The sequence below is a fragment of the Patella vulgata genome, chromosome 6, assembly GCF_932274485.2.
Source record: "Patella vulgata chromosome 6, xgPatVulg1.2, whole genome shotgun sequence".
NCBI classification, from domain to species: Eukaryota; Metazoa; Mollusca; class Gastropoda; family Patellidae; genus Patella; species Patella vulgata.
This window is the reverse complement of record NC_065884.2, coordinates 57192334-57206465: the sequence shown is the minus strand read 5'-3', so window position 1 is coordinate 57206465 and position 14132 is coordinate 57192334. Positions and strand designations below refer to the sequence as shown.

General features: G+C 35.4%; 1 protein-coding gene and 1 long non-coding RNA gene across 4 annotated transcripts in view; one reads left to right on the top strand and one right to left on the bottom strand.

Annotated features, from left to right (window-relative positions):
• The window catches only part of LOC126823786 (potassium voltage-gated channel subfamily C member 1), a 110750-nt gene that overhangs the window by 67975 nt on the left and 28643 nt on the right, over positions 1–14132 (bottom strand). The gene's annotated exons all lie outside the window — the stretch shown is intronic.
• On the top strand, positions 8648–12081 carry LOC126823816 (uncharacterized). The gene is made up of 2 exons (XR_007681326.2): positions 8648–8791; positions 11769–12081. It is a non-coding gene; the product is annotated as an uncharacterized LOC126823816 (long non-coding RNA).

Genomic DNA, 14132 nt, shown 5'->3' with positions numbered 1-14132 from the left:
TCAATAACCGTCACCCATCAGCCATGGGAAATCAGCTTAATGCATAACCAGAGAGGTAATGGGAAATCAGCTAAATGCATAACCAGAGAGGTAACACCCATTACTGTGAAAATGGTACAATCCTTACAACAAAATATTTAATTGAGAAAATAAAACGAAACACAGTATTAATAATATACGTAAGGACTACAGACGGAATAGGGCCCATGACTTGCAACACACAATGATCGTGGGATAGAACTCATGGCTTGCACAGATGGCAACTTCTTGGTGTAGGCAGTACCTGTTTAGATATTCGCGAACCATCATAGACCCTGACGCGAAGACAAGAGAATGATCTAGATAAGACAATATTTTTCTCATTTTTTTAAAATGATTTCAAAAGCACAAAAATGATATATAAATGTAGAGAGTGGGTGTGCTTCGGGAAATGAGAAACATATTTGTCCAAGTCTAACAAAAGCGGTCGATATTGTAGAGAATTTTTATGGCACAAATCCTCGCAGAAATGAATCCAGGAGCAGATAACACAGTCTGGGGATTAATACCGGATCTATCTGATCTCAGATTCCTACATTTTGTCATATATATCATATATAGCATGAGAATCTGATTGGTAATTGTCTGTTAACGTCATCTAATGACATGAAACTTCTTGGGTGTATCGTCATTCCTGTCTGAAGTTCTAGTTATACTACAGGAAGTATAAAGTTATAATATACAATAACAATCAATTTTAATATAGGCTACTCATTTGTAGTCGGAGTCTATATTAATGGCTTAACAATGAATGCAATAAAAAAAATGTGTTAGACAAGTAAGACATGCCGACATAGCAATTAACATAACATTTCGGATAAATACACTTTTCCTGTAAAAATAAATTGTGCCCAAAATGTGCAAGGATGGGTGTCTGGAATCCGAATCGGGCAATATTATCAAAGTAAGGAGAAATAAGTCATACATTTTAGATCAAAGATAATCACACAGTCCTATATATACGGTAGATAAATGCATAAATAAAAAAAAATACGTCCAGGTAAAAAAATTGGCTTTGGGATCAAAACTCCAGTGCGTTTAGTCACCTTCAAGACAAAAGTGTTATATGTTTCTGATTACCATATTACAAACATCGTATTCACTGGTCAATGCTACTACTACTACTACTACTACTACTACTACACCTAGTTATTTTATTAATACTGCTACTAAACTACTACTTCTACTACTATATTAATACTACTACTATCGCTACTACTACTACTACTGCTGCTACTGCTGCTACTACTAATATTACTGCTACTACCACTTCTACTACTACTAATGCTACTACTACATGTACTTTTACTACTGCTGCTGCTGGTTACAAACAAGGCTGACAACTGCGCCCATCTTATGTCTATCTCCAATATAATACCCACCATCCGTTATTAATTTACAGTATTGTAATAAACCGCATTAATACATGCATGTATCCAATAAATCAAAACAATTGACAATTTTTTTACACATGTGTATTCTTCTCGCCAACATATAAAACACATAAAAGGTAACATTATTACTCTCTTATACCCTAGACAAAACGCCTGTCTGTTGTTCGAGATAAACCAAGGAAGAACAAAAGGTTTATAACACAATTTATCATTGGTTCCAATAAATATGTAGACGGTCTTAACACTGAAACCAGTGACCCAAGATTTAATGGCAGCCAATTCATAAATCAATCATCAATGATTACATTTAAATGACCTGCTTCTGATCAAGGAAACAAAATAAGGAGATTGTATTTTTTGTCAACGCCATTCACACAACAGACGCCTAGTTAATAAAATGAATTATTCATTTTCTCTGATGTTTCTTCTTTACTCTCTTTAGTACTTCAGGGTCAGATGGCAAGCATCGTAAGCGATTATGTTTAGGTTAAAGTGATGCCACGCGGTCTTGATTCCATTTGTGACAGAGACAGAGGCATACGGATTAACGTTCACTTAGGAGATTAGCATGGTGTATGTCAACAATTCTCCAGCACGCAGGGGTCTTTTAGTGGGAGAAACTTGAGGACCCAGAGAGAAAGTCCACGGGGTGAGGCAGGCGACCATATACTCATTGTCACGCACAAGCCTAGGATTGAAACCACGAAATTTGACTCAATGAGTAATCACGTTCTCGTCACAGATTATACCCGACTGGGGTAATGGTTTAGACACAACATGTATGATTGAACAGTCAATTTCGTGGTCACTGATCAGTCAGGGCTAAAATTTGGCTGTGTATATTTGTATATTTATTATTAAACAATTATGATCTTTGCTACCACCCAGATGTAAGATAAACCTTTACTCAAGATAATTGTTCACTTGTTCACCCAACGATGAATAAAAGGACCTTTTATATAAGAGTACCGCAACTTTGAAATACACGCCTTAATGAGATATACGTTGCACATCTGATCATTGTATTGAAATCTAAATTGAAATCCCATCTGTTTAAACAATGTTTTTATTGGTGTTTTAGCTAACACGTAATCTGTATAATCATAACTTGGCAATCTTGTTGATAATCCTGGGGCCTGTTTCACGAAATTTTAACTAAGATAAAATCCAAATTTTAGTAATTTGATTGGATAATATTAGATTGATTTTAGTTCTTGGCCAATCAAAAATGAAGTATCTACTAAAATTTGGATTTTATCTTTAGTTCAAATTTCGAGAAACAGGGCCCTGGATAGCATATGGTTTGGGGTCGGCATTTGAGCTTATTCATTAATTAATAGTTAGAATATAAAAAAGCCTAATTCACATGGATAGGCAGTCATCAGGTCACCGATGTTCCTTAAGCAACGACTGCGAGTTTTAAAACATCGAGCCGTTGCTAGATTAGTCTGCAATTCCCAAACTTTTAGGTGCGTTATCTCCCTTTACCACGGACAGTGTGATACAAACACATAAATAAATAGACTCGTTTACAGCCGTTGAAAGCCTTTATTTAGCTGAAAAACACACGGAAAACCAACCTTACTAGCATAATGGAAGAACAGAAAAGTCATTTAGAAAGGTTGAGCTAAAATGTGAATACGGGTCATATCATAATCATAGCGGAAAATCTAAAAAGTGGAAAAGTTCCAGCAACCTTGACATTATAAGAACTTGAACTTTACAAATCGATTATCACAGCTAGACATTTCAGTAGGAAAGCGCGAGACTTGGTATTCGCGATGATATTTTCTATCGAGGATTCTGACAGGTTTAGACCTGGGCACCAGACCATTGAATTTAGTGACAAAAAATGTAGAGTATTACTTGGAGGCTTTGATAAGACGTTCGGAGTTAAAGCGAGATCAAACCTTCTATTGAAGATGCAAGTCACTCGATTTAGTAGTAGCTGAAGAACCCTTCCAAACTTATTAGTTTATAGCCTGTGATTTGTTATTGTTATGTTGATATTTTGTGTATAATGTATCTGTAACCTGTGATGTGTTATTGTCATGTTGATATTGTATGTTTATAACCTGTGATGTGTTATTGTCATGTTGATATTGTATGTTTATAACCTGTGATATATTATTGTTACGTTAATACTGTATGTTTATAATCTGTGATATATTATTGTCATGTTGATATTGTATGTTTATAATCTGTGATATATTATTGTCATGTTGATATTGTATGTTTATAATCTGTGATATAGTATTGTCATGTTGATATTGTATGTTTATAATCTGTGATATATTATTGTCATGTTGATATTGTATGTTTATCATCTGTGATATATTATTGTTATGTTAATACTGTATGTTTATAATCTGTGATATATTATTGTCATGTTGATATTGTATGTTTATAATCTGTGATATATTATTGTCATGTTGATATTGTATGTTTATAACCTGTGATATATTATTGTTATGTTAATACTGTATGTTTATAATCTGTGATATAGTATTGTCATGTTGATATTGTATGTTTATAATCTGTGATATATTATTGTCATGTTGATATTGTATGTTAATAACCTGTGATATATTATTGTTATGTTGATATTGTGTGTTTATAATCTGTGATATATTATTGTTATGTTAATACTGTATGTTTATAATTTGTGATATAGTATTGTTATGTTGATATTGTATGTTTATAACCTGTGATATATTAATGTTATGTTAATACTGTATGTTTATAATCTGTGATATAGTATTGTTATGTTGATATTGTATGTTTATAACCTGTGATATATAATGGTTATGTTGATATTGTATGTTTATAATCTGTGATATATTATTGTTATGTTGATATTGTATGTTTATAACCTGTGATATATTATTGTTATGTTGATATTATATGTTTATAACCTGTGATATATAATTGTTGGATTATCTCGATAACAAACCAGAATACATTGTGTAATTTTTACTGGTTTTCATGGGTTACCATTAAGAAGAAGATCATTCATGATTTTTTTCTATTTTCATAAGTGTATCTGTTCCTCAGAATAATAAATAAAAATAAAAATAAAAATTTCTTGTAAAGAGTATCTGGACACAGTAGTAATAGTATGTGAATGTTGCGCTACATAAATACACCATAATAATAATAATGATTTGACTCACCTGTCCCAACATTACTGAAATTTCCATATTTACAATAATTCGAATCGGCATTATTTTTGAGAACCTAGAAATGTCAGATAAGAAATATTTTACCGTATTTAAAATAACACCGCACAGGCTACAGAATGCAAGTATCGATGTGGGTTATTAAAATATCAATATATTAATTCATTTAGATGTATCTATTCTTACTCACAAACTACACGAGATAAATGATTTGTTTGTGCAAATTTCCCGTATACATATGTATTATTTTTTGGCGTTGTTAGAAATGAGTGTAACTCGCTTTTAATTTCACGGGAAACGACTCAGTTTAAATACAACTCGCAATTCCTCCTAAATACTTCAATACGCGACTAGAAAAATACACAATTTCCAACTGGTTTATTAAAAGCTGTATTTCCACCTGATATCTGATATATTAAAGGAGATAATTGAATTACATGTATACTCGAATCAACCCCTCCATGCGACCCACGTCAATTCATAAGAAATTATTTGAAAATCGATAAACATTTCGTGTTTAATGAAGTTTATAGTCTATGTTTTATGAGGACACATAACAATAAAGTTGATAAATTTGATATGATAACCAACTAACCAACTAACCTTAACTAACTGAACCGGCGCCACGGGGAGTTCTATGACCATTGGGTGCGTGAAAAAATTCAGATCCACGACCAATGTTATCTCTGTGTGTATAAGTGATAGACCCCCTCCACTTAACCCTGATACATATTCGTCGCATGTGCAATATTGGTTATGTGAGTTGTGGACCGATTCTAGAATCTTGCCTAAATTAGAAGTGGTATCAGCTGTTCTAGAAAGATAATACTTCTCTATCATGACTCCCAACAAAACTCCATTTGTAAGCCGTTGACGACAGACATTAAAGTTATCAAAGGGGGGCAACCCGTGTCTTTTTTTTTACAAGAAACAATTTTAAACCCCTCAGTAATAATAATAAAAAAGATTTAAAATATGAAGCAATCGTCGCTTTACATAAAATATCTATTTATTACACGAGCTGTTACACGTTGTCGACATATAACATATAATATCAGCCTAGTATAATAATCATGGTTTTTTTTTCTGATATTTAAAGAGGCCATCGTACATTGTAGATACGGGGGTGTGGGTGTCGAGTGGTCTAACACATGCGCTTTAGCTCATAAGGTCTGTCGTTGAGTCAAGTGACGTGGTTTCGATCCCAAGCCTGTACGTGACAAGGAGTGTGGTCGCCGACATTGATTTACCCCGGGTCCTCTTGTTTTCACCCACTGCTAAAGATCCCTACGCGTAAGCGAACTTTTAAAACAGAATAGTACTCTGTGTTCATACAAAAACCACCTAGATTTTTCGCTTTCTCTTTCTAGATTTGTACATATGAAAGAGATCAATATGTCTCCTCACCGATCACAATATAATAGATAACCCCGTATAACCAATTTATAAAACAAACAGTAATATGGCAATATATTATAATAATAACAACCAATACATAATAAAATCACCAATAATAAGGAATGAATGGGAGGATATAATATCAAGATAACTATGTAATAAGAATTATAAAATGCGGACTAATATCTAATATGTAATAACGGTGAATAGTGCGACAAACTACAGGGACGTTAACTTGTGTTTAAAGTTACTAATCAAACGAGGTTATTTATGTATAACTAATACTAATTAGCCCAGTTGGTGCAGAAAAGTAGGACGTTAAACTTCCTTTCATTTACAATCATAATAACTACTACTACTACTATTACTACTACTACTACTACTACTACTACTACTACAACCGATTCCAAACAAGCAGAAGTCTGTTTATATACTAACAGTAATTTCATGTATGTATTCTAATACATGTATGTATACTAATAGTAGATTCATGTATGTATACCAATATAGTAGATTTTTGTATTTATACTAATAGTAGTTTCATTTATGTATACTTATGGTAGAGTCATGTATGTATACTAATAATAGTTTCATTTTTGTTCACTAATAGCAGTTTCATTTATGTATACTAGTAGTAGTTTCATGTATGTATACTAATAGTAGTTTCATGTTTGTTTACTTATAATAGTGTCATGTATGTATACTAATAATAGTGTCATATATGTATACTAATAATAGTTTCATGTATGTATACTAATACATGTATGCATACTAATACATGTATGCATACTAATAGTAGTTGCATGTATGTATACTAACAGCAGTCTCATGTCTGTATACTAATAGCAGTCTCATGTCTGTATACTAATAGCAGTCTCATGTCTGTATACTAATAGCAGTCCCATGTCTGTATACTAATAGCAGTCACATGTATGCATACTAATAGTAGTTGCATGTATGTATACCAACATCAGTCTCATGTCTGTATACTAATAGTAGATTCATGTATGTCTGCGTCAAGACGGGTATAACATTCGGTTATGTTTCAATTTTACTTTGTAGCGTAAAATTTTGACCGAAAGTGGATTGCTATCCCGGTGAACATAGTCAGCTTATCAAATACAACAAAATCGAAGGTTTTATTTAAACCCCGATCAATTTGGTGAACGTGGTGAACAGTTTGTCCGGACAATGGCATTTCCGCTTACTCTTCATCGCATTCCAGTTTTCATCTGGATTTTCCGGTGTTGTTAGTGGTGCAGGACCATAAGTTTGTCCGGACAATGGCATTTCCGCTTACTCTTCATCGCATTCCAATTTTCATCTGGATTTTCCGGTGTTGTTAGTGGTGCAGGACCATAAGGTCTGGCAATAAGGACCAAAAACCGAGGTCCTGTGTGCATATTGGAGTTCACGTAAAAGAACCCTTGACAGTTGGAATTTGATATAAGAGTAGGCTGTCAGGGCAAAATTTTCCTCATAGTACACTGCATGGTGTATACTGGTCTTCATTAGCCGATTCCCAGAAGAATAGTAGGACGTAAAACGCAATTTCGTTTCATTTCATTTTCCAACTTTCAATGATTCTTTTACAATCAGGGGGGTTGGATGGCCGAATGGTTAGCACGTGCGTGCTGTATCATACGGCCTGTCATTGAGTCAACTGGCGTGGTTTCGAATTTCCGGTTGTACGTGACAAGGAGTAGGGTCGCCTGGCAAACCTCGTGGGTTTTCTCCTGGTCCTCCAGTTTCCTCCCACTGCTAAAGACCCCTACGCGCAAGCGAATTATTGAAATAAAATTATACCATATGTTAATCCCGAAATGACCTAGTTTGTGTCGAGTGGACGTTAACCCTCTCTCTCTCTCTCTCTCTCTCTCTCTCTCTTTTATAATCAACGTATATAATTAACTTTAATTAACTACAAAAGTTATATTTATATATACCTTGTGCTGTGTTTTTGTATTATACAAAAATGTCTTGACTACGATCGTGATTTAATGCATGTCAATCGAGGAAAGTAATATAATAAATTGGTATATATTTTTGTGGATGTAAATAACTCATTCGATTTAATAAAAGACCATATGCCGTAAATCATACGTTTCTTTAAAAAAAAAAAAATACTACACACCGTTTTAAACTAACACCTAACAGCAATGAAACGGATACATATTACGCAAAAGCCAAATTCCAAAATCCATTCACTTGATTTAATCCCAGCGTGTCCTCCGGGAAAGAAATCTAGATATAATTTCCTCTGTGTATCTATTAACATCCCAAAATAAAGTTTCATAAAATGCCGGTATCAGAAATATCTTTGTTAGCAACATGACGTCAATATATGACGACTTATGTAGCGTAAACTCAACTAATGTCGATGTTTGAGGTTAAAGGGACACCATACTGACGATTCCTGTGAATTACATCCGATTTCTAATGAACTTTATATTCTAAATAAAGTAATTTGTATCACCATCATGACAGATCATGTGATTGCGTGAATCGTCTGACTGCCATGCAAGTACCGAGAGAGAGAGAGAGAGAGAGAGAGAGCAAATGGAGATTAACGTCCAGTTGACACAAACCAAGTCACTTCAGGACTAACATTTGGTTCAATCTTATTTCCAGAACTCGTTTGCGCGCTAAATGGAAAAACCGGAGGACCCGGAGAAAAACCACGAGGTTGGACAAATGACCCTACTCCTTGTCACGTACATGTGTGGGATGGAAACAACGCCACTTGACTCAACGACAGACCTTATGATCTAAAGTGCACGGGTTAGTCCATTCGACCACTCACTTTAAGTATATATATAATAATGATGAAGTGTATTTTAGAAATATTGGACTGATAAATTGTTGGGTAGACTATTAATCTGATCGTCTGTCCTTCGGCATGCATAATTAAGGTGAATAATATTCATTGCGCCTTTCACATCCAATTATTTATATTTTCCAGAGAGAGAGAGAGAGAGAGAGAGAGCAAGAAGGAGGGAGAGAGAGAGAGAGAGAGGTGGGGAGGGGTTAACGCCCACTCGCAACTCGCCACAAACTAGGTCACTTCGGGATTAACATAATATGGTTCAATTTTATTTCAATATACTTGTCAAGTACTAGTCTGGGGTCTAAATCACATCTCTTGAATCTACCTTACTCCTTGTCACGTGCAAGCTTTGGATCGAAACTAAGCCACTTGACTCAATGCCAGACCTTATGATCGTAAACGCACTCGTTAGGTCACTCCCCCCCCCCCCCCCGCCGTTCTTGTTAGGATATGGAAGTGATGGTGTATTTATATCATTCAAACATCACTTTTTTTAGTTGATAAACAAAGATGATGTTAAAGATACATTATGGGAGATTCGATAAAGAGTTGGCAGTTCTCACTATAATAGTTAAAAACTAGATAACGTAAAGGTAATTTGCTGAAAATTCCATTCAAATTGATCCACTATGAACCGAGAACTAAGCGATTGAAAATTCCGCCTAGCCTCGATCATCATTACTTAAGTCAGTACGACAAAAAGCATAGTCTCGATTATCCACTTAATCGTTAAATCGTGAAGGAAAGTTATGCAGTAAATCGGCTCATAATCCACTAAAGATCGCAGGCTAGCGATGCCATCTAGATTTGATTATGGTCTGGATAGGTTAATTAATCTGTAATTAATAATTTAGATAACATTTCAGACCTAAAGTAAGACCTGCAATAGACAGATTTAGCTCTTGCATAATCTATGTTTAATATAATTTACTTCGTTGGCGTTCGCAACAAATCCTAATGAGCATCCAAATAACAACTGACAATGACTATTTTATGCACTACAGAGCCGACCTCAGTTTGTCTTCTCATCCATATCATGATACACACTGTCTATACAACCGTGTAGCGCTACTACCTCTAGTAGTCTCGATTACCGCGGCCCCATACCGTCTATGTGAAAACTGGGTTTAAAAAAAAGACAACGGTTTTTCTCGTCCAGACCACCGGGATCCATGTAGGCTCGATTACCGCGGCCCCATACAGTCTATGTGAAAACTGGGTTTTAAAAAAAGACAACGGTTTTTCTCGTCCAGACCACATCGGGATCCATGTATGCTCGATTACCGCGGCCCCACACCGTCTATGAATAAAGAGAAACGAAATAATTATTGGTAATAAACTTCGCAATATAAATGACGGGATAAAATCATCCCCGGTTATCAGTAGACCAAGCGAATAAAGATTTGGCTAGATTCCATGTGATTTAGAAAGCCCAATAATGCGTCTTTTTATTCTAAAATAAGCTACTCGACTTGTCTATAGCACTTTATATTCACGTTGCATACGGCAAAAGAAAGTTTATCTACTATTTGAAAAAAAATGGCTGTTCAACGTTTGCATTCTTTTGCCAAATTTTAAAAAGAATCGATTATGCAGTAAGATTGGACATGTTCGTGTTTAATTGTGTGCAAACTTTAAAATGAAATGAAATGAAACGGGATTTAAAGGAGCTAAATCGCTAATAATTGGGACATAGAAATTGACACAGAAGGGTCGCAACGCATATAATAATGTAATATGAATGTATATAAACTGATTCAATCGTTTCCGTTTTTTACTCTAATTTCTAATCAGTTATGTTCGGCGAAATACGCCAGAAGTCTCAATCGAATGGCAATCTCTAGGGTCTGGTTATTCCAGTCTACACCGATAGCATTTATTGTGCATGCTCTCCAGATGAGGATATGGCGCCACCGTTTGACATGACGTGTGGAATATGTCTAGCCTCGTTCTTCGATTCCCTTGTTACAAATGGCACTGAAACGCATTATGGTACACGATTCGTGTACCAATGGTAAAATGTTTATTTTGTCTTAAATATTGGATATCAGAAGCCAATCTTTTCCCGGTAAGATCACAACATCAATGTTAATTCAAACTGACAAATAATTCGTGTTTTCAATATCAAAGATTTTGGGTGATATTGAGTTAGAGACTTAGTTACTTTAAGGTGTAGGACTGGGCTAAAAACATTGAAGTCAATCCACTGTTCCCTGCAAATGCTGTCGTAATTGTGAATCTTTAGATATATAAAAAGCAAAATCTTTATACTATATAACATCACTGAAGTTTTGACAAGATTCTATAAAATATTCAAGGACAATAAGTCTATATAAATAATCATCAAGTTTACAAGTTGTTGTAAACGACAAATACAAAAACATTAATGTTTCATGGACAGTTTGATGGATAAACCTTATTTTTTTCGGCTGGTCCGCGTATCGGTCGATTCCGGTTACAAAAGAACTGCCCACATGAAGAAGATGAAGCAGAAGAAGAGAGCACAGAAAACAAAGCCTATGTTTACGTGCCTACAGGCACGAACGTGCCTCTGGATAAAAAATCCGTGTTTTGAAAATCTGAAATCCGTGCTTTGAACAAATGCTATGTAGCCTTACGTTAAAGGAAAAACGCAAGAAGCATATATTATTCTTGCATTATTACTTTGATTCGAATGACCAGCGCATATGTAAATAACTAAATACATATGTACGTAGACAGATTCTGATACATATGATACACATTCTCGATTTCCAGGATGTGAATGATCTAAGGTGATGGTGGTGGTGCGTCCATAAAAGTACCCTTCTGATGTGGATACCCTTATATGCTAAATGCTCTGCATATCCGCAACAATCGGTACCTGGTAAGCTATGGTTAATATCGAAATAATCTAAAGAAAATATTCAGCTTGCAAATTGTTTTTTTTAGATGAAGAAGACTAATAATGTAAAATGAAAACCAAAAACCAAGCCAAGATTGACTTCCTGATGTTAATACAGACCGAACTCATTTTTAAGAAACGTAATACCATACATAACGAAAAACAGGCACTTACTGGAATAGGTTCCACAAATATTTACAATTTTACCGCTCAAAACAATAAATACCTGTCGACGTTTAAGAGCAGATGTTATGTTATAAGAGAGTGTATATATCAATGAACAGCACAAGTGTTGCCAGGCGGCAAAAGATTTATTTCAAGACCACTAATCATTGATAAAATAAAATAAAATAAAATCAATTAGCTCTGATTTGTGAGGGAGTGGGAGTGTCTTTAGAGCATTATTTACGACCCTAAACTCTGACCAGTTTTCATGCTCTTGGCTACTGGTTTCAATGGGTGCTTGCTCTTCACAAAACAGTTGAGATACAAATATGCCTGTGAGAGATATTGTCATGTAAAGAGTCCATTTGGTTAATAGCCACTTGGACTGTGTGTGTATGTGTAACTACTGTTTCTGTAATGATGGTTGGATGGCTGAATGGTTAGAACGTGCGCGCTGTACCATAAAGTCTGTCATTGAGTCAACTGGTATGGTTTCGATTTCCCGGTTGTACGTGATAAGGAGTAGGGTCGCCTGTCCAACCTCGTGGGTTTTCTCCGGATCCTCCGGTTTCCTCCCACTGCTAAAGACCTCTACGCGCAAGCGAATTATTGAAATAAAATTGAACCATATGTTAGTCCCGAAATGACCTAGTTTGTGTCGAGTCGACGTTAAACCCCATTTCTCTCATTCTCTGTAGTGCGGAGTAAGCATGTGGCATTATCTATTACATGTTGATCCCCGTTCTACATTTCAACGTAATCAACCTCTTATCTATATTATCTTTACCCATCAAAATCATAAACCTGGTAAATTCAAACATCCACACAAATCGCCATGTAAAATGGGCAAAGGGGGAAAAAGACAATAAATAGAGGCACTAACCAAGCGTATGTGGGTTTACTCCAGATACTTCGGTTTCCTCCCACAGGAAAGACCCCTGCGCGTGCGTTAAGATAATAAAGAAAATGAAAATAAGACAACTTTTCTGCGATATTGCATTCGGTGAAAGCGGATGTTCAACACTAAGAACAACAACAACAGTGCAGGAATGTTTTGGTGTTCTGTGTCCTTATGACAAGGTTGGTGTGTTTAGTCTCGATTAACTCGATCATATACTGACGTCTTGGTATAACCAGCGAAACCAAAGATACATGGCATGCACACAAATGAAACATTATTTCCTTTTATCATATAAGTAAATCTTTTCATCTGAGTTTTTACATTGGTACCATCACTTAACCAAACATAAGTGAAACGATTTGTAGATGCATGTGAAACGGTAATTATAGTGTTTTCTCGTGTATTTCTTGACATGTCTGCCAACAACGCAAAGAAAAAAGAACGAAGAAATAATGGGGTTTAACGCCCCGCTGTTCTGCTCCGACTGGGCTAATTAGGGCGGGTATAGGTCCTTCGTTTATATACAGTATACTATGGGGGAAATTTTACCCGGAAATCGGCGACACGATCTAATCTTAATAATAATATGTACATTAATACTGCTCAAGTTCTATGTCATTATGCATGCACAAGACGCTACCACAGTCTAGGTGCCATAATAGGCCATGAATAGATGAGATTTTAATTTGGTTTCTAGGCTGGATGGTAGTTTAATGTTAAGGGGTAACAAAGTCCACAGAACAGATACAATGTGAACAAACAATCTGTATCCAAATGATTTGGGTTTATATTTTTGAATTAGAAGAAAGTGTTCTTGTTGAGAACGAAGTACACGTCCAGGAAAAGATGGTGATAACAGATCTAATAGATAGGGAGGCCCGTTTCCATGGAAACCCCTAAACGCAAAGCACAAGAGCTTAAAATCGAATCCTGATTTAATGGGTAGCCAAATGAAGTTCTTTGAGTGCCGGTTTGATATGCGAGTTCCTGGGTATTCGAGCTGCAGTATTTTGAACAGTTTGGAGTTATGATATCAGTTTGTGGGATATACCAGATAATAGGCTACTTCATTAGCCCATGCAGTCTTGATAACACGAGCGATCGAACCAGGGGCCGGGTCCTTAGATACGAGATGTAAACACCAAGATGTTTAACTTTGTTGGCTGGTTTAATTTCAGCTATTTCAAAGTAGATATATCAAATTTGGATAGTGGATACTTTGATCCAATCATGATAGCTTCTGGTTTGCCATCGTCTAATTTCAACATTTGTAGACGTCCAGCTTTTTAAAGTTTGGGTGCATTTTGATGTACGTTGACAAGATTGATCAAATTTACATGGTTAA